The sequence below is a fragment of the Ursus americanus genome, chromosome 1 (genome assembly GCF_024610735.1).
Source record: "Ursus americanus isolate L20-20 chromosome 1, mUrsAme1.1.p, whole genome shotgun sequence".
NCBI classification, from domain to species: domain Eukaryota; kingdom Metazoa; phylum Chordata; class Mammalia; order Carnivora; family Ursidae; genus Ursus; species Ursus americanus.
The window spans coordinates 63,860,782-63,887,827 of NC_142127.1; the positions used below are offsets into that span (position 1 = coordinate 63,860,782).

The following is a 27,046-nucleotide window of genomic DNA, read 5'->3' on the forward strand; positions in this document are numbered from 1 at the left end:
GCAATCCAGCCATATATCAAAATTTATGTGAAACCTCACCTTCTCCAAACAAACATACCATAAATACAGTGTTGAAGCTGTGCTCCCTTTCCTATAGACATTGTGTGTGTGAATGTGTCTATGTCTTTGATTAACTAGGAAAAAGGGTGTCCCTCTTCATAATACTAAATTGGGCCCTAAACATAATTTTAAATATTCGTTTTCCATGTTTTTATTTTAAACCACTATTACTTTAAATGAAAAATTGGCTGACATGTATCAGTGTATTCCAAATGTAAAATTGCAACTTCCTCATTTCTAGGATTATCTGTTGGTTTCACATCTGTAATCTGAAGCTATGTAAACTCGGTATAAACTTAAGTAAATAAGGCTAGTTGATTTTTTAATGTAATAATAAGATTTCATATATATCAAAACAGTTTCCAGTGTTAATAATTATTGAGCCCCTATGTTTCATAATTGTTCCATCTACTGCCTGAGAAAGGAGGATTCCTTGCATTGAGTCTCCTTGCCTTTCATTTCCTCTTGGCTTGTCAATGGTAGCTGTGGCAGACATTTATAAAGATGTGCCACTCAGATCTCCCTTCAAGATGGGAATATAGTTAGTTGAGGGTCTTCAGCTGTGACGTAAATATTTTCATGATCTTGAGATTTCAAGCTGAAGTCACGCTTTTCCCAGAAAGCACACAGACAATGTAAGAAAGACAATGACAGAGTATGATGGGAGTACCAGGGTCTGGCCATTTCTACACATTCTTTGCCCCAAAGTTCCTCATTTGAATGGCCAGTGCTTTCTCAGAGCTTCATTGAAGTCTGAGCCTCTTCCTACCCAATCTTCTTTCCTTACTCCTCTCATTTCACAGGTTTCAGACCCATATCATGGCCTGAAGGTCTTCCTGAATACTCCTGATCCTTTCACAGGCAATGCCCCCAATAATGCTCTTGCACTCTTAAACCTGTCTTGGCAATCTGCTTCTTGAAGAATCCAACTGACGCATAGCAAATGTGAGATTCTTTTCTTTTCTTTCTTTCTTTCTTCTCTTTCTTTCTTTCTTTCTTTCTTTCTTTCTTTCTTCTTTCTTTCTTTCTTTCTTTCTTTCTTTCTTTCTTTCTTCTTTCTTTCTTTCTTTCTTTCTTTCTTTCTTTCTTTCTTCTTCTTTCTTTCTCTTCTTTTTCCTTCTTTCCTTTCTTTTTTTTAAATATGAGACACAGAGAGAGAGAGAGAGCAAGTGAGGAGGAGGGTCAGAGAGAGAGGGAGAAGCAGACTTTCCACAGAGCAGGGAGCCTGATGCAGGGCTTGATCCCAGGACCCTGAGAACATGACCTGTGCTGAAGGCAGATGCTTAACTGACTGAGCCACCTAGCACCCGTCTTATCTTACTTTCTATTCTCTTTGTGCAGGTATTCTCACAAAAAGCCAGGGAAATCCTTGCCAGTGAGTATCTTTACTACCAAAACAAAATTATTTTTTGAGAGAAGATATTATTAATGAATTCAAATATATTTGAGAGCTTACTATGCTCCACACTGTCCTATGAATTTGGAATATATCACTGAACACAAGTGATCTAATTAATCATAAGTTAACAGAGAAAAGGTATATTCAGGTAAGGTGCCAAAATTTTGGCTATTTAACAAAAAAGTACTTTTAGATTATCAGCTCACAGTATATTCCAAAATGATTACCAAATTCCATTTTTTTTCAAATTTTAATTTAAATTCTAGTTAGTTAACATTAGTGTAATATTGGTTTCAAGTGTAGAATTTAGTGCTGTGCTCATCACAACAAGTGACCTCCTTGATGCCCATCACCCATTTAGCCCATCCCCCACCAACCTCCCATCCATCAATCCTCAGTTTGTTCTCTATAATTAAGAGTCTCTTGTGGTTTGCTTCCTTGTCTCCCCCAGTGTTCTGCTATGGTCATCTGTTTCCTTTCTTAAATTCCACATATGAGTGAAATCATATGGTATTTGTCTTTCTCTGACTGAATTGTTTTGGTTAGCATAATACACTCTAGCTCTATCCATGTTGTTGCAAATAGCAAGATTTCATTCTCTTTGATGACTGAGTAATATTCCATGTATGCATGTATATATATGTATGTATATATCTATATATCTGTATATATATATGTATATATCTGTATATATGTATATATCTGTATACCACATCTTCTTTATCCAAAACAAGTACTAAATTTCCTAACCAATAAGTGTTATATAAGAATAAAAATAACCCCCCAAAAATAAAACTGAAAATATAAAAGGGCTAGAAGAAAATAGTTGCATATATGAATCTGTTCTCTATCTGGGAAAGGTGTTTTCCTAAACATAAAAATAATTTAATTCATCACAAAAATATACCATTATTAAGCTACGAAGATTTCTCTACTTTGGAAATATGCCATGATTTCTTTTTCTTTTTTCTTTTTTAAAGATTTTATTTATTTATTTGACAGAGAGACAGTCAGTGAGAGAGAACACAAGCAGGGGGAGTGGGAGAGGGAGAAGCAGGCTCCCAGTGGAGGAGCTTGATGTGGGGCTCAATCCCAGAATGCTGGGATTACACCCTGAGCCGAAAGCACACACTTAAGGACTGCAACACCCAGGCGCCCTGGCCATGATTTCTAACTCAAATGGTGAGTATCATATTAACATCTTTAGATATAGAACCACCATTTTCTTCCCAATTGCATTAGAGACATGGGAAATAGTAAAACCCTTAAGAACAAAGGAGTCTTACAGAAAGATGAATAACTAAATTTAAAGGAATTAAGAAAAAACGCTCATAGTCTACCCAATTGTATATTTTGCAAAGATACCAAGTTATAAAAAGTACTAAGCTGAAATGATTCTCAGCTTCCCTGGAGACCCATCTCTTCACAACCATCACTCTCTGCTACTGGGATCTCTATTTATGTTCACTTTCTCCATATCAGGAGATCTTTACCTGACTTACCTTAGATCGCCAAAGCCACCGTTGATGCCTTTGACAATCTAAGGAAAACTATAGCCTATGTCCCAGAATAATTGATTTTCAATTCAGAGAATAAAATATAATACCTAAGATATCAAGGGAAACCAATTACATTGAAATGTATTTATTAAATATTTTTTAAATTGGGTGGTACAAAAATAATGTACTTTTTATTAATGCTATAAATAAAATTATTAGCAGAAAGTTTATTGCCTACTATTATTTCTAAATAGTGTCTGGAATAAACTTTATTTTGAAATATGTACAACATCTGATATATCACAGGAATATATCTCTAACTTCTATTGGTGGCAAGGTACAGGTACTCTATTACTGCTGTGTCTAAAAGCTATGTTTATAATTGAAGCAAGTGCTGCATTTTAGTTGGAAGCTAGTGAAAATAAAAATGTAGTTTATTTGCTTACAAATCCATAAACCCTGAGAATTCTTTCTGGAAATAGAGTTCAAACCTTGAAATGACCTGAAAGAAATAGGATTGACCTGACAACAGTATGACGCTTTTTGAGATGCATAGTTTGCATGAGAAAAGCACTATGGACAAGACAAAATCAAGGCAAAATCTGATGGGAAAGGGTCCTTGTAAGTGATATATTTCGTACCTCTCAACCTCAAGTATCAGAAAACTGAGGAACAGAGAGTAGTGGGAAAATGGCTCTATGATACAAAAGAAGTCACCTCAGCAAAACTATGATGGCAAAGTAAACTGGCCTAGGAACAACACATATAAATATTCTTGAAATACAAGGGCAAAGAGAATGTTCTTTCAGTACCAAACAAGACAAAACAAAACAACACACACACACTTCGCTGGTTACTTGCAAAGAGGCTAGACTTAGGCTGTGTCACACAAATTAGGAAAAAATATGGAGTACCATCTAACAGTGTGTAGGCAAATTTGTCACAGAAGATGTGACTATCTTGACAGATTTTCTTTCATAAGTGAAAGCAACAGAAAGACAAAAACTGATTTGAATGTATAATTAAAAAAATAAGGATCATTATAAAATTAATAAATAATACAACAAAGGAAAAATGGTAAAATTAAAAAAACTGAAGTCAAACAAGATAAAGAATTATTTATAACCACTTATAATAATTTATATTTATATCATATTTATAATATAATAAAATTGCAGATATTTTAAACATGAACATGTCAAAAAACTTTAAAACTTCTATATTATTTTTTAAAACGCCAGTGATAATCTAGATCTAAAATGCCAAATTAAATTAACTAAACTAACTTAATTAACTAAACAAGTATTTATACTGAGAATTGGGAGGGAAAAGAAGAGAGAAAGTCAATGTTGGCTCCACTCTCCATATTAAAGAGGAGGTATCCAAAATGCTAGAAATCTGAAATTGATAAAATCAGGAACAAAGTAGAACAGAAAAGTATTATGGAAAAGATGCGTGACTTGTAAAAACAGGAGATTCAATATTAAAATGTCAGTAGATAAGTCAGTCAGAGAAAGACAAATACCATATGATCTCACTCACATGTGGAATTTAAGAAACAAAACAGATGACCATAGGGGAAGAAAAAAAAAAAGAGAGAGAGGCAAACCATGAGAATCTTTTAACTAGAGAGAACAAACAGGGTTGCTGGAGGGAGGTGGGTGAGGTTTGAGCTAGGTGGGTGATGGGCATTAAGGAGGGCACTTGTGATGAGCACTGGGTGTTGTATGTAAGTGATGAATCAGTAAATTCTACTCCTGAAACCAATGTTGCCTATTTGCTAACTAACTAGAATTTAAATAAAAACTCGAAATAGGGGCTCCTGGGTGGCACAGCGGTTAAGCGTCTGCCTTCGGCTCAGGGCGTGATCCCGGCGTTATGGGATCGAGCCCCACGTCAGGCTCCTCCGCTATGAGCCTGCTTCTTCCTCTCCCACTCCCCCTGCTTGTGTTTCCTCTCGCTGGCTGTCTCTATCTCTGTCGAATAAATAAAATCTTTAAAAAAAAAATTAAAAAAAAACCCAAAAAACTCAAAATAAAAAAAAAGTGTCAGTAGAGAAATCAAAGCAAGTCTCATTCAACAGGACACCACTAGCAGAATACTGATTAAAGGTCTGTTCATGATGAAAAAATGATTGCGTATTTGTACATCATAACAGAACAAAGCATGCTAAAACTGAGAGGAAAAAGAAAACCTCACTTGCTTCACTCCTCCTTTCAAGCTTATTGAAAACAACAAAAAGCAATAATAATAAAAAAAAGAGTGGGGGAATACCTCATCAGTGATATAAAAAGACAGCCATAACCTCAAGCCACAAACCAGGGGGCATACTTGCCAAAACTGCAAAGCAGGACTGAGACGAGGAACGCTGAGAGTTCACATCCGTTGCCTTTAAACTTGAGCAAAGAGCATACTCTCCAAAAGAACCACCGTCCCGGAAGGCATCCACAACTGGAGTGTGATTCAAGGGATTCGCTCCAGCTCAGGGTTCACAGGTTTTATGTGGAATGTCCAGAAAGAAGCCCAGTTCCAATGACTGGGCAGGGAGGCTAAGAAAAATCAAGCTGATAAGTAATTTATTTTATTTAGGATTTGGTTTCCTCGCTCCAGGAAACTGTGGAGGGTGGAAGTTGAGTAAAAGAAGAAGAGCCAGACCACAAGATCCAGGACCTGAGCCTGAATAGCAGTTGCTGTGAGGCCCATGAGTCTCTTGGACACAGCTTGAGGGGAGTTGTGTCCCTAGAATAAAGAATGTGGTCAGAGACAAAGAAAATAGAAGGGTGTGTGTTCTGGAAAATAAGTGCTTTCTGCTCCTTATTCCCAACTGCATCTCCTTACACTATATTATGCTGGCAGCCAATGACTATTCAAAGGTGAGTTTTGATTGGAAATAAACCAATAAAGTCCCTATACATAAAAACTGCCATCATAAAGGAATAGGTACATAATAAAAAGATTAATATCATGGACCTCAAGAGGAACCATTCCATCCAAATATAGGAGGATATTAGAAATTTCTTTTAAAATCTCAAGATAATGAAAGGTAACATTATACTTTATAAAGAAGTGAAGGAATGAGAGAGAAGTTTTAAGACATCAGAAGATCATAGATCAGTGCAGATGAAAAGCTTGAGAAAAAAAGCGTGGGAAAGAAGTGGAAGTGAATTAAAAATACAAAAGGTAATATAGAAAGAGAAAAGATAGAATAAAATGACTGAAAAAATGTCAGCAATATGTGGATAGATTTGAGTTAAAACTCATAACAAAAGAAAAATGACAACTAATTTAAAAAGATTATAAAAAATTAAAATTACGGTAACAAAGGACATCTGGGCCACACATGACTAGTGGTTTTCAAGAGAAAAGAATGCATTAAATACAAAATCTATTCAAATGTATCAGGGGAGAGAATTTTGAAACAAAGGGACTGGAATCTGTAGATTTATAAAGCATGCTATTTACCAGGGGAAATGGATAGAGAACAATAAACATTAGACATTATCTTGAGGGTCTAATGTCGCTAATAATTGGCATCTAGATGGAAAGGAGCAGCCTCTTATACAAGAAGGCAGTACGGTCTAACCAATAAATGATGTCCAAAAATTTTAAGAGAAAAGAAATGTGACCCTAGATTTTCCTTAGGTAAATTTTCATTAAGTATAACAGCAGCAGATAGAGGGTCACAAGTGTCTAAGAATTTCAGCCAATTCAACACCAGACAAACAAACAAAATAATTCCATGACAACCAATATAAAGAGCTGAAGACTATAGAAAGTACCTGAAAGTGGTGGAAAGAGAAGGGAGTAATGAATCCTTTAGAATATAAAATTGAAATCAGCCGTAGCTGTTATTAGCTTAACATGGAAGTATGAGCATAACTACAATAACACAAATCAAGGAAGTAAGAAAAATAAGAGACATATTATATCTTTACTAGTAGGGAGTAAATAGTAACTACTAATGAAGCATTATTTGAAAAAACTCTAGACAATGTCAATAATTCTAATAATCTATATCAAGGGTATATGGGCGTCTTCATTTCATTATTCTTGGATATTATCTGTGAGTTTCAAAATTTTCAAAAGAACAAGTTCTAAAACCATTTGAAAAATCATTTGTTGCCTAAGTAAAACTCAGTAACTTCAAGTTTTCATTATCTTTTTTTTAATCTTAATTTTAGAGGGATATATTAAGAAATAATATCACTTTTGGTAAAAGTGGTAAAGAAACTATTGCCTGAATTTTAGCAACTCTACCAGTTTTATGGCAATTTAGGGGTTATATTCATCTAAATAATAAAGTTATTAACACTTGAATTTTATTAACCCTAGAACACATCTCTAAATTAAATCTATATTTCTTTTTTTTCTTGCTGGAGAATTATCTGAAATAATGCTGGTCAAATGTTATGGATGTTTCTAATAATTAGAATTTAGGTGATTTAAAGAAAAAAACCAACCCTACCCTTCTCACATTCTTGAAAATCATTTTTTAAATTAAATAATTAGTAAATAAAAGACTCTATATATTTTTTTTCTGAAACATACTAGTAGTGAGAGGATATATCTTTTAGACTTTGAAAAGCATATATGTGATTTGGAAAGTAGCTCTATTGTTACATATTCAATCACTATAGAATATACCTTCTTTTCAATTAGCCAAAAAGTTATTGCAGAAAATACCTTTTGTCAAAAAGTAATGAAAATAAAAAACATCAGATTTAATATGACCACAAAAATTTCAGAAAAATTGTCACAAATATGGCAGGAAATTAGTTTCCTTAACATTTAAAAGTTTCATCATATGGGGGACCCCGTGTGGCAGAGTTGGTTGACTCTTGGTTTCTGCTTGGGTCTTGATCTCAGGGCTGTGGGATCGAGCAGGGGGCAGGCTCCACGTTCACCCCAGAGTGTGCTTAAGACTCTCTCTCCCTTTGCCCACCCCCCCTCACACTCTCCATCTTAAATAACTAAATAAACCTTTTTAAAAAAGTTTCATCATATTATAAAGAATATATGTATTTGCTGAATAAGAACCTAGGGCATGAATAGAAAGTGTTAGAATAGGTAAATAAGAGAATAATCATTAAATATTTTATAAACTCTATAGTACTTAAAAAATTGAAGATAAAAATATTGACACAACACCTTTGCCTTTCAAATTTGGGCTATTTATTTTTAAACATTTGTTTATTTATTTGAGAGAGAGAGAAAGCGAGAGTGCATGAGGTGGGGGGAGGGACAGAGGGAGAGGGAAAGAGAATCCTCAGAAGCCACACTGAGCAGAAGCCCAGTGCACAGATTGATCCCAGGACCCTGAGATCATGACCTGAGTGGAAACAAAGAGCAGACGCTTAACCGACTGAGCTACCCAAGCACCCTAAGTTTGGGCTGTTTTAAAGTGAGAATTCGCAAGTTTTAAGACTGAGGTTAGAAAGACAATCCTCGCTGCTTTCTTAGAGGTTTGAATGTTGGAACAATGTTACGGAAAAATTTTTTCCAGTATAATCAATTCTTTTAAAAAATATTATTTCTTACAATGTGTTCCAAAAATTTGACTTCTAGGAATTTATCCTAAGGAAAAAAAAATTCCTAAGGAAAAAGATATTCTGGCAACAGTACTGAAACTGTTGGTGGTATGGTATGACATAGTGGTGAAGAGACAGGCTCCAGAGAGAGACTGCCTGAGTTTGAATCTCAGTACTGCCACTTACAAGCTGTATGACCTTAACCTCTCTATGCCTCAGCAGCTCATCTGCAAAATAAGGATTATTTTGCCACAGGGTTGTTATAAAGATTAAATGAGTCCATATAAAATGTGATCAGAATAGCTATTGTAAACTGTTATTTTATGTAAATATCCCATAATAGTGGCATTCGTAACAGCAAACACTATGACAAACTAAAATGTCTGAAAATAATGGAATGATGAAATAAATCATAATCCACATATAGAATTATGAAACCACTATAAGATTTTTCTTGACACGAGTAAACGTCCATTTATAGGTAACACTAAGGGATTAAGGCAGATTATAAAATTTATCAAAAACAAGGCTTCAATTAGTCCTAAGATTAGGTAAATATTCCTAAGGTAACTATTCCAAAATGTTTATGGGAACCTAATGAATTATGCCTACTTTGTTCCCCATGTTAATTGCATTTTACAAGTTTATACATGCATCAAATTTTATGTTGAACATGTATTGATTTAATAATCAAAAATTAATAATTAAAGAGAACCCGAGTCACTCATGAAATACACAGTAGCTCCTTCCTAATCTAAAATGTATTTTTCTGGAATTTAATGATTCATGACTAATTAAATATTGGATACATTTTAATTTTAGAATCTAATCATGTAACAAATACATCCTGGAATATTTAGGCTAATAGATTTATTTTTCTTTTTAAGTGTCGAGCAAATTTATTAGCAGAACAAATGTGGAAGGTTGATAGGATTATCAGGCATGATTCTCTATGGTTTCTTACAGGCTTGCTACCTTCTTTACCACATGCTCTGAATATACTTATAGAAAGGAAAAATACAAATTATACTGAAAGAGACTTTCTAATTCTATACCTGTGAGGAGAGAATCAGCATGAGACAGAATCTAAACAATATGCAATCTGTGGCCAGAAAACAAACAGTTAAGAAGAAATTTCAAGTATTTCCTCTCGGTTTGTTATGTCAGGTGCAAAACAACAGGGGCCATCAATTTTAATTGAGAAGTGAAAACTGCTCTTACTTTCATGTTGAGAACATACCTAATATAATATATCAAGACAACATTAAGAGAGGGGAAAAGAAAAAATACAGATAAATAGGGAGTATTTACTTCATGTATGATAATATAATTTTTAGATGAGAAAAATGATAGCTAATTGCAGATCAGCTGCAATTAATATCAATATTATAAAGTCCTACACCTTTTTATTTTAAAGTTTGTATCATATCTGTAAAATATCTGCAGATTAGCTGCAATTAAATCAATGTCATAACATGCTACACCTCGTTATTTTAAAGTTTGTATCATATCTGTAAAAACCTAGCAAGGATACTCCAGCGTGCTTTGGACAGATTGAGGTCAACAATCTACATTTCTTTCTACTCACAGACTAGGCCAGAAGCTTTATTAAAACAATTTCCTTATTGTTTTATAACTCTGATAATCTGTTATGAATACAAATCTGTTCACACATTTTTACAGAAGTCATAAAGTAGTACTTCTATTTCAAATGGCATCTAGTGACCACCCCCTGAAAAAGTCTCCCTTGAACTTTGCGCTGAAATAGCATAATGAAGTTCTGTCTTCAAAACAATGACTTACAGACAAGCAAATTGCAGATTATGGGGGAGATACCATTTAAAATATAAGGGAAGTTGCTTGGAATGGTTTTAATGTCTGACTGGGCTTTACTTCATGACAAATTAAAACCTTACAAAGACATGAAAGAGGCAGCTTAAGGAGAGACAAGACACAGGTACGATTTTCTCTACATTGACTCAAGACAGAGCTTTGTAGCGATGAAAATATTTTTTCTGCTTCTCTACCATAAGAGAATTCCTCTTATGTATGTTGACATTTCACACTCTCTCTTCACCTGAAGCAGTAAATAGGCAGAATAGTGATAGCGCTATTTAATAAACTTTTGATAGTCTATGGAAGGAGAAGATAACTGCTTTAAAATGATCTTTTTATCTTTTAGATAAAAGTCTGAAAAATATAAATTTTATCTTTGTACTTTTAGATAAAAATGATATATCTACCAAGCAAGAACAAAATGCTCTCAAACATGGTAATAAGAACAACAAAAAAGAAGTCCACGGATGTTACTACTAGAAGAGAAAAAATAGCTTGGTAAGAGAGTTGGAGTACAAAATTGAGGACACCTCCTAGAAAGTAGAGGAAATTAATAAATTAATAAAAACTAAGAGAAACAACACAAGAGCATGTTCACAGGTACAGGTCCATAGGTCCAACATCCAAAAAGCAGGAGTTTAGGTAAAAGAGGAGGAACACCATTCACACATTCAACATTTCCAGTCACAGAGACATAAATTTGAGGAGGCCAGAGTAATTCCATACACAATGAATTAAAAATTGACCCAAAGTAAGCTACGCTATTATACAACTTCAGAGGCGTAGTGAAAAAGAAAAGAACCTGCAACTAGCTGCTATAACATGAATGTTTGTGTCCTTCCAAAATTCATATGTTGAAAACCTAATGTCCACAGTAACGGTACTAGGAAGTGAGACCTTTGGGAGGTAATTAGGTCACGAGGGGAGAGTCTCAGAGTTGAGATTCATGCCTTATGAGAAAGACCCCACGATGTCCCCCCATGCCTTCTGCCATGTGAGGATACAACACAGAAGTCTGCAACTCAGAAGAGGGTCCTCACTCGACAGTGCTGGCACCCCAGTATCAGATGTTCAGCCTCCAGGACGGTAATAAATAAATTTTTATTATTTATAAGCTACCCACTCTGTGGTATTTTGTTATAGAAGCCCAAGAAGGACTGAGATACTTCTGGAAGGACAGGAGGTTTTTATGGTGACATCCAAATTCTCTTTGTCTCACGGAAAAAGTCTCAGGGATGAAGATTACAGAATAGAATATTCAACCACACATTGGAAGCTGAAAGACAATGTATTTTGTCTTCTGGATCCTGAGGGAGAGGAAGTTTTTCAACCTAGAACCTAAAATTAGCTGAATGACCAGTCATGTTAGAAAGTAAAGTCCATATAACTACTGACCTAAGGGTACTCTAAACATTTATCTTTCATATAACCATTCTCAAAAGCTTTCAGAAGATATGCACACAGGGGCGCCTGGGTGGCACAGTGGTTAAGCGTCTGCCTTCGGCTCAGGGCGTGATCCCGGCGTTGTGGGATCGAGCCCCACATCAGGCTCCTCTGCTATGAGCCTGCTTCTTCCTCTCCCACTCCCCCTGCTTGTGTTCCCTCTCTCGCTGGCTGTCTCTATCTCTGTAAAATAAATAAATAAAATCTTTAAAATAAAAAAAAAGTAGATATGCACACAAACGTGATAAGTAGAACAAGAAAGAGACTAACATAAGATGTAGGGCTCAGACACACCCACAGATGTACCGTTGCTGACCTTATTTCACTACGGCAAAATATTCATGATCATTCCTATAATATACTCAGGTTGGAAATTGAGAAACAACTGAAAATATGTCTAGTTCTTTAACAATGATTTTTAATTTCTTCTAATCACAAGCCTATTATTTGATTTATCCAATACTTAACTGTATGACTTTACAAATTATTTTTTATTTAGAAATCTTTGGAAGAGTACACAGTATTTTTATGTTTTAAGTTCTTTTGATGTTGAAATTAGATTTGCTTTTCAAGAGTCTGGCCATATTTGAAAAAAATAATTCTAAGCCATCTTGCACATTCTATAAACTGCTAAATTACTAAAGAAAATTCTCGTTTATGAAGTTTTGAGTCCAGCTGTTTTCCATTGTCATGTTTCATGTACAGACTTGCTTACAAGGCACTAAAATAGAATTTTGTGACTCATAGGGAAGTGTTTTTTCATATTTTGAAGATGGTTTGAACATAATCATTGAACAAGGCCAACCTATTTTCTTAGACAAGGAAGACAAATTGATGAAGTTATCCAGCTTACGTGAACTTTTGATGGAGTGCACTTTTAGAAACAAGGCTTTAAGACATGTAAAAGCTCAATACACTTCAGCATCAACTTCTTTCCTGCAGTCTAAAATGGCCAATGTTTCTTGAGTTAATCTGAGCACTGATTATTTGTTGCTCTGTCATTTCCAAGAACTGTTGAACTCCTATATAGCTCCATCACTTCTGTGTGAATATGTTAGTGTCACAGTACTCTCAAGAAAAAACCTTCCTAGCCAGTTGCAAGGAGGGCAGTTAGCTGACAGCCATCCAGCTGTTAGTATCTTGAGGCTTTGTCTCAACTTTTGAGCCAAGGCCAAGTACTTTCAGAGCAGCCCTCGCCAATGACTGAGCACAGTAAGGGTAGAAGCACCTGGCAATTTCTGCAGTGAGATTTATCTGCCTCACCATCTTTGCTCCAGAACTCCCCTTTGAGTCGGTGAAGTATTTGTCATAAATGTATGATAGTCTGAAACTCCTCCTGCTCAATCCTTCTCCCTCTGATCTCAGGGGTTACCTTTCAAGAAATCTGTTACATATCTAACTCCATTTCAGCATGGGATCAGGGATTATTATAGACTCCGTATATCCAACACCAAAACTGCACTTCTGAACCTAATTTGCACATCTGCACATTTGATGATGTGAGAGGAAAGAACTCTGGACTTAGAGCCAGAGGATATGGGTTTAAGTCTTGTTTCCTACATTTTTTAAGTTTATGACTGGTGAAATTATTTAATGTGTCTAATGATTAGTGTCCTCAACTGTAAAACAAACATTTCAATCTCCCCATGCTCAGACGATAGCTTGAGGCTAAAATGAAAGCATGTGTGTGATGGGGTCTGAGAAATTCTCTAATTCATGGGCTTATTAAATTAAGTAAATGATCATCAAACTATAACTTTGTGTTTTAAAATCTCACTGTCATCCCATCCTCTACCAATATCACTCTCCTTAAGGTGTTAGAAAAAAGGTCAAGTTCACATGACTGTATCTGAAAGAAAACATTAACACTCACTGATCTGCACAGAGAATATTATCTTCTATCTCCAGTCTTTTAAAACATAATGGATGTATCTCATGTCATCGTTTGTGCAAAAATATCTATGCAGAGTGACTAAGTGCTGTGAAAGCATATGAAGAACATGAGACTTCTGTACTTGCATTTCTCCGAGTCTCGTGAAGAAGTCTGCAATGTAAACAGTCATAGCAAAAATGTGAGAACTGTGGACATAGAAGCTACCATGACAGCACAGGGAAGGGTTGATAATTAACTATCTTTCAGGGAGCAAGGGTGATTATTTAATGAAGATGGTAGTTAATCTTAATGGGAAAGCTAAATAGACATTCACCAGCCCAACAAAACTGGAGCAAAACTGGAAAACACATTCCAGGTAGATGACCGGGCATTTGCGAGGCCTGGGGGTACAACAGAGCAAAGTGATTTTAGTAATGTAATTGGTTATATTTGTAAAGTTGGCATATATGGTGTTTATGTAGGACAGAGAGATGTGAGAACCTGGGAGACACAGGAGTGAGAAAAAGCAGTCAGGTCGTGAGGGGTCTTGTATTTTACACTAAGAGCTTTGAGTTCAGTGAAGTGGGAGGCAGAGAGCAGTAATTTTAGAAGAAAGAGACAACATCGGCTTCTTCACAGGGAAGAAATTTTACTCTGACAGTAGCATATAGACTGGGTATAAGTGGAGGATAAGGAGGTTCAGATTATTATAATGGCTCAGGTGTGAAGTGAAATACTGGTAGTGGTGGTCATTCCATGCACAACAGACACATGTAGGTGACAGCAAAGACATGTATTAGTTACTAACTGGATGGTGGGTGTAGCGAGGGGAATACCGAAGAAAAGGATCCTGAAGTGCCTCTCGGATTCTAGCTCAGGGGAGTAGGTTGTAAACATGCAGAAAAGAAGAGATAGATTTACTTTCATTTTTAAGAGAAGTATAGTTCAGTTCTAGATGTAAGGAGTCTGAGTTGTCCCTAAGATATTCTGAGATGCTCAGTGAGATTTATTTCTAATTTTTTCAGGAGTTTTTCTGGGCACCAGCCTAGGTTGGGACCTCTGAGAGACGTGGGAGTCAACAATAAGGAAGAGCTAAGGAAAGCCATCGGAGCTATCAATTTGCCTGGGGAGCGGGGGAGAATGGGGATAAACAGAGAATTTGGATGTCTCCATAAAAGGAGAATTAAAGGAAAAAGATCTATTTGTAACCCAAATTGAAAGAAACTCCACAGTTTGTTTGTTTTTTCCCACACAACAAAACTCATTTGAGAGTTTATTTCTGCCCTTTCACTCAATGTGAAAATTCAATTACGTGAGTAGGAAGTAAGGTCCTTACTTAATAATACATTTCCTTGAACTCACTGTTTCCTTCCACCATGAATTTTGACACAAAAAATGAGTTTAAGTAATCCTATTTTCCCCAGTTTAAGGTTTAAATATAAACTTCTGGTGACCATAGCCTCAAGCTCAGCCCTAGAGGAAACTTCTGGCTGCTAATTGATAGTGGCCTTCAGTCTTCAGGATGGAACCATGGACACCTCCAGCTTTGCCACTAAGGTGTGCTCCCAAGGAAGCAGTCTGGAACCCAATGGAAGCATGAGTCCCTGTGTCACCAGTACTGACAGACAGATGCTTCCCTTTCCTCTTTGTCTTGCAATGAAAACAAGAAGAGAAAACAATATCGCTCTTCTCCTTTGTAAGCAAACTTCTGTTTGGGAGAAGGTGAATCCTTTTGGAAATAAAACAATTAAAACACAATTATCTGTACCTCTACAACTTTCTTTGGGCCTTATAGGTTAATTGTCTTCATATCACCTGAGCGTGTGGTATCTTAACTGCATTTACTTTGAACTTTGTTACGGCGAACATCAGAGATTAGCTGTATTATGTCTTACAACTGATGAGATCACTAACACATTCTCCAAACTTTTAGTTACTAGCATTTATCATTAGCTTGCATTTAAAGCCATCATTTAAATGGATTCAAAGTGAAGATGTTACTACAATAAACTCTTTCAATATATGTTAGATATCTATCTCCATTTAACTAATAGTAGGAAACACTGAGCTTCTCTGAACATCACCTATTTGCTAAGCGCTTCTAAAACATAAAACTATACATTTTATATCTTTTGTTTCTGCTAAAGTGCCAACATTATTTTAAAATTGATTTGTTCTATCACTTACTTTTTTGTGTTTAACTTATAGACAAAGTCATGTATCTTGGCCTGCTGGCAAGGATTCCTGCCTACGGTCTTGAAGTGTTCCACTGCCGGAGAGAAATTAGGATGAAATAAGATAAATTATTCTACTCAGATCCAGAGAAATGTAATTTGTGTTAAATTATCTTTTGCGTTGACTTCACAGTAACAGCGAAAGATGAGCAGATCTTAACATACCAGCTAAAAATATGCTGATTTAAAAAGAAGTATCCTATTAGTGTTGGTATGTGACATTTCTGTGTTTTGAGGTTCTTTTTTTAATAAACATTTTGGAATCATGTGAAGAAAAATAAAGATACTTTTGGGAGTGGGAGGGATGCTTTGAACATCATCACATTTAAATTCTCAATATCTCTTCGAGTGTGACCTACAACATTTATGAACAGAATACTATAAAGAAGAAAAAAATCTGTTTGATCACTGAGGTCAGCCTTTCAAGCATCTGTAGGAAGCACAGTGGCCTTGGCCAACACATCTTACTCATAGTAAATAAATAAACAGGGATGTATACCAGATAACTTATCTTTTCCTATTTCTGCCTTGGTTTCAACCTAATCAAAACACACATCAGCATAAAAATGTCAAATTAACCATTTAGAAAGTCTGATTAATTTACTTTTCAGTAAGATTCCCACATGTATGACTCACGAGAAAAAAACTCGATTGCATGAGAACATTCAGGGAGGAGACATAATTACTATAGTTTTGTTCAAGTATCAAGTCAGTTGTAAAACACTTTGTAATCCAAAGGTTAGATACTTAGGGAAATCTTATCAGGTGAAATATTAGTTTTAAGGGGACTTTGAGGTAAACGTCCTATAAATACACATCTTTAAGAGGCCATCTGAACATTTATTAACCTGTTAATTACCAAGATATACTTTAAACTATACTTTAAAGGTCAAATCATGTTTGGTCATTGAAAAATGACTTAAAATATAAACAAATGTAAAAATAAAGCAAAATAAATAAAGCATTTAAATTATATTCTTTTATTTTTATGTTTCCAAAGAGTTAGATAAACCCAACTCTTTATCTCTCCCCCTCCTTCAAAGATGTCATATTAACTGAGGAGAAGGACTAAAACATCAAATATCAATGCGAGACTATATATTTCTGTGCTGGAAGAAATAGAATCAACAAGAATGATGGCCAGACTGTATGGAATCAATTATACCTGGCAATAAAACTAAAAGGATAGTGTTTCTTTTGTGAAATATTTTCCACATTGGTTCCAGCCATTTCTGCATCATTAGTAACATCTGTGACCAAAAAAAAAAAAAAAAAGATAGTTAAAGCAAGGAAGGAGAGAGAGAAGGAGAGAGAGAGAGAGAGAAAAGCTGTGACTAATCCATTTTCTTACTTCATCTCCAGTTTGCCCTGTGGTGTTTTCCACTCACATGAAATCATAAAGGAAGCTGGGGGAGTCTAGATAAGTAAGAATTTTCTGTATTTTATATGCAATTTATCTGCAAAAAATTCTGCAATTAATGTACTAAGTACAATTATATTTTCAACCCCTTTACAGGATGGGGAGGGTTAGCTGTTCTTTGGGTGATTTGCTCCCTTGCAGGAGGCTAAGGGAACATGACCACTTAACTCCTCACTCCTGTCTGGCGAGCTTCGTGGAACAGCTACTCCTGCTGAGAAACCGCACCACGGTCAGCAGATATAAATTATGTTTTACTGCAACATTGCTATTAAGATAATATTCTCAGAGTTTACGTTACTTACATAGGCAATTAGTTCTTCATGGGAAGTAAATGTTATGACTTGTCTACAAGTAAGAGGTATTTTCTTTTCCTTTGAGGCAAGGAGAATGAATCTTAGTTGGTCGCCCACCCCGTGAGCCTGGGTTTTGGTGCAGTCATGTGGACAAAGAAGTTCAGTGAGAGTCCCACCGGACTGACAGAGAGTATTTGGGCCCACGCTAAATGGCTGGATGTTTTCTTTCAAAACATTATTTCAACTGTAACCTTTCAAGGTACCAGCACTAACGCTTCAAGGAAGCATATCTTTCTCCAAGGATTTCACAAAAAAGAACAACGCAAAGCATGTTTGATGTAATTTATTTATCATGATTTCAGTTCCTACTATATGTGCCAGGCAGAGTGTTCAATGCAGACGTCAAAAAGATAAAGAAAACAAAGTTTTAATAAAGAACCCAAAATACAAAATAAACTTCCATCTGGAACAAAATAAGAAACACCCAAGAGTGTGCCTGTCTTTATGCTTAGCAGTCTGTACTCATCATGTAAACCATGTTGCTAAAATTAATACCCTAATTTTGAGGTGAACAGTTCTTTGTTCTGGAATATTTCAAGCAGTTCAGAGTAAGCTAAAGTGGTTTTAGAGGCTAAAGATTTCATATCTTAAGGAATCAGTCTTTTCAAAGGTTAACTTGGGATCAAGCCGGGATTTGTGGGTTTTGCACCATCTATCCGGGTTACTTCCTGGCAATGGGACCTAGAAAGACTTCTTACCTGAAGACTTACAATGTTGGGGGACGACTGTGGCAATCAGATTGAACTGATGGCTTAGGGCTGGTGCTGCAGCAGCCCTCTGAATATTGTGAGAAGTAACTCATCCTGGTTCTCCCGGTGGAAACATGGCGATATTCACGAGACACCTGGGTACAGACATAAGGACTCAGCGACTTCTCATTCTCATTGACTCTTCGTCTATGTGCAGCCTATCAGACAGATTGGAGGAAAGTTACATAAAAAACCTTCTAACTGTTGGAAGATGTAAATCTATATTCTTTAACGAATTCTATCATTTCATTTCTGAGTAAGAGTGACGATTGTAGACTGGTGTGAGGCTAGGATAAAAAGCAGTCATTTCAGAATTCCATTTTTGCAGAAATCATATTCTAACTGCCTACTAGAACCTTCTTGAATTATTTGATAAAAACTAGAAAACCTAGTAAATATCTTGATTTCTTAAATGTCAGAACATGAACGTTAATAGAATATGCAGGTGGTAAGTCTAAAGGAAACGTTATCTCGAGTAATGATCAGTATGCAATGGCTGAACGTGAATAATTTGAGACAAAGCATGTATGTACCGGCCAGAAACATTAAAATTTAAGAGATCAGCAAACACTATGCTAGTTGAAAGATATCTTGAGGCTTTCCACTTACAGAAATCTCACCTCGCACCATATAAACAATATTTTTCTTAAATCTGCCTTCTGTGGTTAAGTACCTTCTTCTGATACTTCAAATATGCAAGCACGATAACCTGCCAAATAGTATAAGAAACCACAGATAATTTCAACCGACCTAACCAATACACATTAAAATTCATTCTCATTTCTCATTTTCTAATTCATTCTCAGTTTCATAGAACACTGTTTTTCTCCTCTATTAAAATTAAACAATAGTCTTTCCATTTCCCTTCCTTAGACATGCTAAGAACGGTGGATCCATTCTCAAGAAATGAAAAGGAAATCCTAGCTTCTCAGAGCCCAACACCTGAAGTAAACATTGTAATAAATGTTATCTATTAATTAGAATTGTTTCATTTTAAAATATCTGTGTATTGGTATATTTAAATATTTCCCCTCTGTTTTATCCAAACACAGTGATGCTTTGAAATATAGATATGGAGCGTACATTTTTTAATATGCCAGTGTGATTTTAGAATAAAAAATTCCAAGACTTACTACATTTAGAACTTAAACTTTCAAAATTTTACTATAATATGTAACTGTTATTCCGAGTTTTTAATGACAGTAACACCAAAAGCCTTCTGCATATTAGCTCTAGAGTTTGAAATACTGACACCACAGATCTTAACGTAATCATCACACACACAGAGGACAGACTTCCTTTTTTTATTTTTTTATTCTAGAGAATATGGACTTTCCCTCTGCACAGGCATGATAGGAATTTATGCCTTTCTTTTCCCTAAATGGACATGCCAGGGGACAGATCATAGAGGGAAAATGCCTGGGTGTTTTGATTTGGTATTGGGTGACAAACATTTGGTGGAAGGACTGAAGAAAATGGTGAGCTATTGTACAGCTCAAAGAAATAAAGATATACCTGCTCTGTTTTCTTTTCTTTTCTTCTTCCTCCCTCCCTCCCTCCCTCTCTCTCTTCTCGTTCTTGCTCTCCTTCTCTCTTTCCTTTCTTTCCTTTCCTTTTCCCCTCCCTCTCTCCCTTCCTTCCTTCCTTCCTTCCTTCCTTCCTTCCTTCCTTCCTTCCCTCTTTCTTTCTTTTTCTCTTTCATTCCTGAGCACCAGAAATGAAGACTTAGTTGCTAGAGGCTATCCCTTGTACCAAGTGGGGGCAATAGGACAGATAAACTAGAGTCATAACTTGTTTGTCTAATGGCTGCATTAGTACCAGCGCTCAGGCCGACTCACTCAATCTCTCATTCTGTGCCTAGGCACCATTTGCACCATCCCTTTTTATCCATCCAACCACGATTTATTGCACAAGTAGTATGTGTACCCTGTTACTGGAGATATCAAGAAGAAAAAGCACAGGTACTTTAACTTAATTGGCTTACGTTTAGGGGGAGATGATAGTTTATAAATAAACCAGTACAGTCGTAGAGCCCACGTGGAAAGCTGGTATTTCATCTGCCACTAATTAGAGGCTGAACCCAACACACCACCATGTACCAGTCCTTTCACTGTCGTCACCAGAGCAACGGCAACTTTGGAAGTACTTCGGTATGTACGCAATGCATTTTTTTCTTCTATATCTAGAATCATTTCTTTAAAATCTGAGAGTTCTGTTTTATTTCTAGGCTCATTTCTGTACTTTTCTTTGTCTGCTCACTCCATTCTCTCCCTTCCTCCTCTCCAATATCTTTTATGGTCTCAGGCAATTTTGCACTGGCTCTCCACTTGCATACGCCATTCAACAAAAGTTAAAAAGTAGCCTGGCTGCTATCTGTCTTGAGGAATATTTCTTCAGCTTAGGAGCACCTCAGGCTATAACTCCAGCAACTTATAAGAAAGCACTCTCTCTTTTAGGGACAGGGCTGAATTCTCTTGCAAAGAAAATCATACTTTTCGTGCTAGTAACACAAGATATTAGCTTTTCTAGAAATCTGTGTAGAATTAAAACAAATCATGCTTAGTCACGCCTGACACAATCAGGGGGGACTTCACAAAGGAGGCAGCAATTGCATTGAGATTTAAAGGGCAAGTCATGGGGCGCCTGGGTGGCACAGCGGTTAAGCGTCTGCCTTCGGCTCAGGGCGTGATCCCGGTGTTACGGGATCGAGCCCCACATCAGGCTCCTCCGCTATGAGCCTGCTTCTTCCTCTCCCACTCCCCCTGCTTGTGTTCCCTCTCTCACTGGCTATCTCTATCTCTGTTGAATAAATAAATAAAATCTTTAAAAATAAATAAAGAAATAAATAAAGGGCAAGTCATGGGTTCACTGAGCAGAAAGGCAGTGGGAGGGCTCTGCAGGCAGAGATCTTTAATTCCTCCACTTTCTTACCTCTCATAGATGCCAGAAAACTAGCCTATTGTTGCTGTCCTTTTTTTCTTTCCTTGATGCCACTTTCTACCATGATACTGTCCTGCTTCTCCTTTTCTCCCTCAGGTAGGGGATTGTTCTGTCCCTTCTCAAACAGGCAACTTAAAGCCTCCTGGCCCAGATTTTTTTTCCTGACTCAAATAGGAAACAGGAAACAAAACTCAACATTTCCTCAAGTGAGCACGGTGATACGGTGTCTGTGGCGGGGGAGCGGGGGGAGTGGTGTATATACATTTCGAAAAGCAGCAGGGGAGAACTTAAAAATGGCAAAATAGAAGGATGTAAGGGGGCCTGGGACATTTTGAAGGGTTGGAAAGGTGCAGAGGACTTGCACAGTTAAATGAAATTTTTGTCTTTCTCAGGTGTCGGTGACTTAGGCATAAAGAAGATTTATCAACAAAACAGGGAAAGTTGTCAACAAATGTAAATAACAAAAAAGATCCATAAAAATCATAACAATTCAGGGTGCCTGGGTGGCATAGTTGGTTAAGCATCAGGATCTTGATTTTGGCTCAGGTCATGATCTAAATTATGAGATCGAGCCCCACATCAGGCTCCACACTCAAAGCCAAGTCTCCTTGGGACTCTCTCTCCTCGCCTTTCTCTCTCTCTCACACAAATAAAGAAATAAATCTTTAGAGAAAAATAATGGTAGTTCATCCTTTATGTACACTTTTAATTTTTCATAGTTAATATAATGCCTATGCAAAATACTAAATGTCATAATAATTTTTACAAGTTTTCTTTAATTTTAAAAGTGAGTCTTTAAGTTTCTCATCAAAACCTTCAGTAATATCACTCAAAGTCAAATTGATTAATATATCGGCATGTGTGCCCATCTTAATTTCGTTCTCTAATATTCGGGAATCTGGATTTCTAGAAAAGAATAACAGAGAACAATTATTCACCTCATCATGGAGTCACTCAAGAATTCCATTACATCATAAGCTCCTCTAGAGATTTACAAAATTTCTAGTTACTTGAAACATCTTAAGGAAAGCATTTGCCAAAAAAGAAATCATAAGCTTTTACAGACAATAAATATTTAAGTACCAATCTCATGTAATGTGCATAAGATAGCCACTGCTCAGTGAAATTTTTTCAGCCCACCAGGGTTGGAATTAGTGTTCTTCTTCCTTCCCTCCGCTGAACTTAGCACCGTATCTGGCACATGGTAGGCACTCATTAAACGCTACTTACAATTTTATGAATATGGAATGTTGACATAGATGTTTATCATTAATGTAAGATACAGTGTTTATTTTTGTCCTTTTCTATACTTCTCTAATTCCTAGTAAATAAGACAGTCTTACAGAAATAAAAATCTTTTAAGAGGCCTCCTAGAAAACATAATACATGCAAATTATAAATTTTGGAAATATACTTAGATGTTCCCGTAGTTGTAAAAGTGGCTTGACACTATAAGAAAACCACAACTAATTAAAAAATTAAGAAAAATTCACTTAAAAAATGTGAAATCACATATATGTTCAATCAAGGAATTCCAAAACCATACAATTTATTTTACATATGTACTATGTTTCAGAATCAGGGTGTAGCACACATACACCCCATGATTTTATTTCAGGCCTAAATATACGCAAGTGATATCCTCTTTTACTGAAAGGCAAATTAATATGTATTCACTGAATGATTAAAGTGGTTCAATGTGTCTTTCCCTAACATGAATTTTAAAAACTGTAGTAAAATGTAATTTTCAAAGAGAGATACATATACCTTTCCTACGGACTCATGTAAAAAGCAGTCATCTGAGTTGGGATATATGCTAATTGCTGCAGTGAGTCAGAACAGAAACTGGTCAGATTTTTAGTAAGGAAACTTGACTAAAAAATATATGTTGAGAACATGAATTACCTAGATTGTAAATTGCTTGATTTGAGAGTCTAGATCTTGAATCTCTTGGTCATTATCTGCAGCTGGTATTGTTTTACACACACAGAATGGATTAAATTATTAACTCATTTATTCAATTATTTACCTGCACTTCTGGATTGAATTATTACTCAAAAAACATGTTCCCTTAGTCCATTTGGATGGCAACGAAAATGTTATTCTGAATAATATGGCATATTGATAGCTATCCTTGTGATTTTCTTCTTACTAAAGCAAGATAGAAACATTTGAAATATATATGCTGATTTACTTAGAAATCAACTCCAAAAAACAAAAATCTAGTTTAAATCATTCCTAAAATAACTGTTGAAACAGCTGCAGTTATAATGTATTCTTTTTTTCCTATCTACACTCCTTCAATTTGTGTGTCTAAATTCCAATATGTACCTTTATCAGCCCCATGTTTGTATCAGGAAGTATTTATTATACATTTAGTATGTGTTATATACTTTGCTATGGATTTTAGAGAAAGAAAAAATAAATATGATTGAGTTAATCCACAAAAAACTGGTTGGAGATGCAGACATACAGACAACAAACAAGGATACCGACAAAAGTGTTAGACACTGTAAGAGTTTACCTTACATTCTTGACACATTTTTCATTTCCGTGATTGACACAAATTTATGGAAATTATAGGCAGCTGGATAGCACACGATAAAAAAAATGGTAACCTTTTGAACTTACATTCTTAATATTCCTAATTACAAAATATTCTTTTGTTTCTAAGAATACAGTCAATGCAGTTATTGTTTTTTTTAACGTGGTTGTTAATTTTATAAAATATTTTCCAAATTCTCTTACAGTAAATAATAAAAAGGCTCTCTGTCTATTTGTGTAAGTTTGAAGTCAGATAGGGCTTCTTGCCAGTGACACAAAATAGAATGTCATTATGTTAACAACATGCAGCCCATTATTCTAGGAAGAATATAAATGGATCAGAAACCCTAATGGATGAAAAATGCTAAATATCATCTTGTATATTAATGACTGTTCAAAATCCGATTTTAAAACCCATATAATCTAAGCGTGGCAATGGTGAATTTGCTCAAGAATTAACTAAAAAACATGCCATCTGAAGCAAGTAATTTTCTCTCTGTCCAAATCATTTATTCTATAATTTGAGCAGATTCATATAAAGCTGCTGCCTTGGGAGAAAAACAATTATAATTATTATTTTTAAAATTATTTATTACTTATTACTTTGATATGTGTTGAACTGTCTAACACTGAAAACTCATCTTACTTTTGTCCTTTGAAATATTTCAGGTCATATCAAAGCTTCAAACTTCTAAATTACATTCTGTGAAAATACTTCCCTTCTTAGCCAACAGATTGTTCTCTGATTTAGAAACAATGGATTCAAAGGACTGCAGTAGGTGAAGTAGGTTGAGGCCAGGAAGGAGACAGAAAGGAAGCATATTGAAAAACAAAAAAGGTAACATATCCTTTAAGAATTATTGTAATTATTTATCACACTTCTGGGTTTAGTTTTACTATATTTCAAAAAAATATTTAGCAGTAATATCTGGATATTCAAAGCATCCTTTTATATCAAAGTTAGGATTTTGTAAATATGACCTGCAGACTTAGACCTTAGGAATAATGATAAATGAAGACACAAGTGTTAATTTGGACATGGTTTTTGATGTTTAAAGTATAACCCAAATATGAATAATATTAATTCTATAATTTTTTGAGATAATAATATTTATCCTACAAAGTATCAAGGAAAGTTGGATTATGTATTATGCAAAATTCTTCAAATTTTAAATTAAAAAAATACAAAGCATTCCCTCAAAAAGGTATTTTCCAGGTTATTAGGAAATGTTGTTATAATAGTGGACTTATTCAACAATATAAAAATACCAGTGTTAAAATTATACATAGAGAAGAGAGATCTAATATTAAGGATCAGATTCTTCACAGTAAGAAGCTAGAAACAGAACAGAAAATTAAATTTAAAGTAAGGATAAGAAAGGAAATTATAGAAGGAACTAGAAATATGGCAAATAATAGGAAGAAATAATAAAGCTGAAAGTCAAATTGTTGAAAACTTTAATAAAATTTTAAACACCTATCTAGACTGAACAAGGGGGGAAAATGGAAACATTCCGTGTAAAAAATGAAAAATTAGAATACTTCCTAACTCATTTTATGAGCCTAATCCTAACGAAAAGTCTGATAAAAATGTCATTAAAAAAGGAAATTACAGAGTAATATTTTTCATGAAGATGCACATATCCTCAATAAAATATCAGTAAATTTAATCAGAAATATTTTTAATATACAGCACTTTGTAGTCAAGAGAATTTTAATTTTAATTAATTAATTTTAATTAATTGCATTAATTTTAATTAATTAAATTAATTTTAATTATAGCAATCTTTATCTGTTGTATATATTGAATGCTATGTAAGATTTAGTGGGTTTTTTTTAAAGTTCTTAATTTTAAAATGTTGGAACTTTGCTGGGATGAAATTTCTCTTAAATATCTCAAATTTGTGTTAGTGATAGTAAACACTAAGTAGTTATACATAGAACCTCTAGAGAGAAACAAATCTGGCAAGAATCTATATGTCAATTTTATCTCGTACTATTTAAAAATATTTAGTTTTTTAACCTCTGTAGCAATAAAGAAACCTTTTTTATTTCAAAATGTAATATTTCTGAAATTTGTATACGTCTTGCCTTTGCAAGTGGGGTGACTTGTGATATACTTTTTTTTTTTTTAACGAACATAATAATGAATAAAATACATATACACCTGATAGTCACCACATCTATTTACTTTCATAGATATTCTCCACTTACTCTAATGGAAGGTACTGATGTCACACAGCAAAGTGTGCTTCTGTATAATTCCACAAGGAGCAGTGATGAGCAGAGAACAATAATCCATTGTCATACTATCCAGCTCCCAAAAGATTATTTCCCTTAAGTAAAGTAAGGCTGCTACCTAAAAGCAACTCTTTCATATCAATCATTGAAATAATAATTTTGAGGGGTGTCTGAGTGGCTCGATGGCTTAAGTGTCTGCCTTTGTCTCAGATCATGATCCCAGGGTCCTGGGATCGAGCCCTAAATCGGTCTCCCTGCTCAGCGGGAGCCTGCTTCTCCCTCTCTTCCCTGCTCATGCTCTCTTCTCGTTATCTCCGTCTCTGTCTCTGTCTCTCTCAAATAAGTAAATAAAATCTTTAAAATAATAATAATTAATAATAATAGTTTTGACACTTTTTAACATAATGTGGCATTTGAACTACAAGTACAAGAACTGGTTCTCATCTGTGAGACCTGGGGATCTGCAAAGAAATAATGACAAAGAATGAGTGAAATAAACTCTCCTATTAAGGATTAAATTAAAATTCCAATATATGTGAATAAACAAACAAAATCAACATTTTTTAAAGTTTACTCCAAATAACGTAATAATAAAAGAATCTAAGCCAATTTCACGAGAATATATTTGTGATTCTTAAAAGGATGGATAACAGCAATGTACAGAGAATGAAAATTACAAAAACAGGCAGAACTGATGCAAGAAGCAATTGGGTGACCTGAAAATGAAATCTACAACCACTGAAAGTAACCACAAGACTAAGGAGTAACTGCAGAATAGTCCTGCGGAACTCCCACCCCCCTTTGCCCCCCACAGGGTAAGACGTAAAGACATTAAACATATGACAACAGACTAAGAGATGGTGGGTAAGTTTGGATGTATCAACATAGATCTGAGAGGAGTTCCAGAAGGATATAGTAGGGGAAAGG

The 27,046-nt window shown here is 35.2% G+C and overlaps 1 long non-coding RNA gene across 1 annotated transcript in view; it reads left to right on the top strand.

The window, feature by feature from the left end:
• Positions 1-16,828, top strand: part of LOC148110777 (uncharacterized) — a 35,859-nt gene extending 19,031 nt beyond the window's left edge. Inside the window, exon 3 of the long non-coding RNA XR_015724388.1 lies at positions 14,664-16,828. This is a non-coding gene — a long non-coding RNA (uncharacterized LOC148110777). The remainder of the gene's footprint in view (positions 1-14,663) is intronic.
• Positions 16,829-27,046: the final 10,218 nt, after the last annotated feature.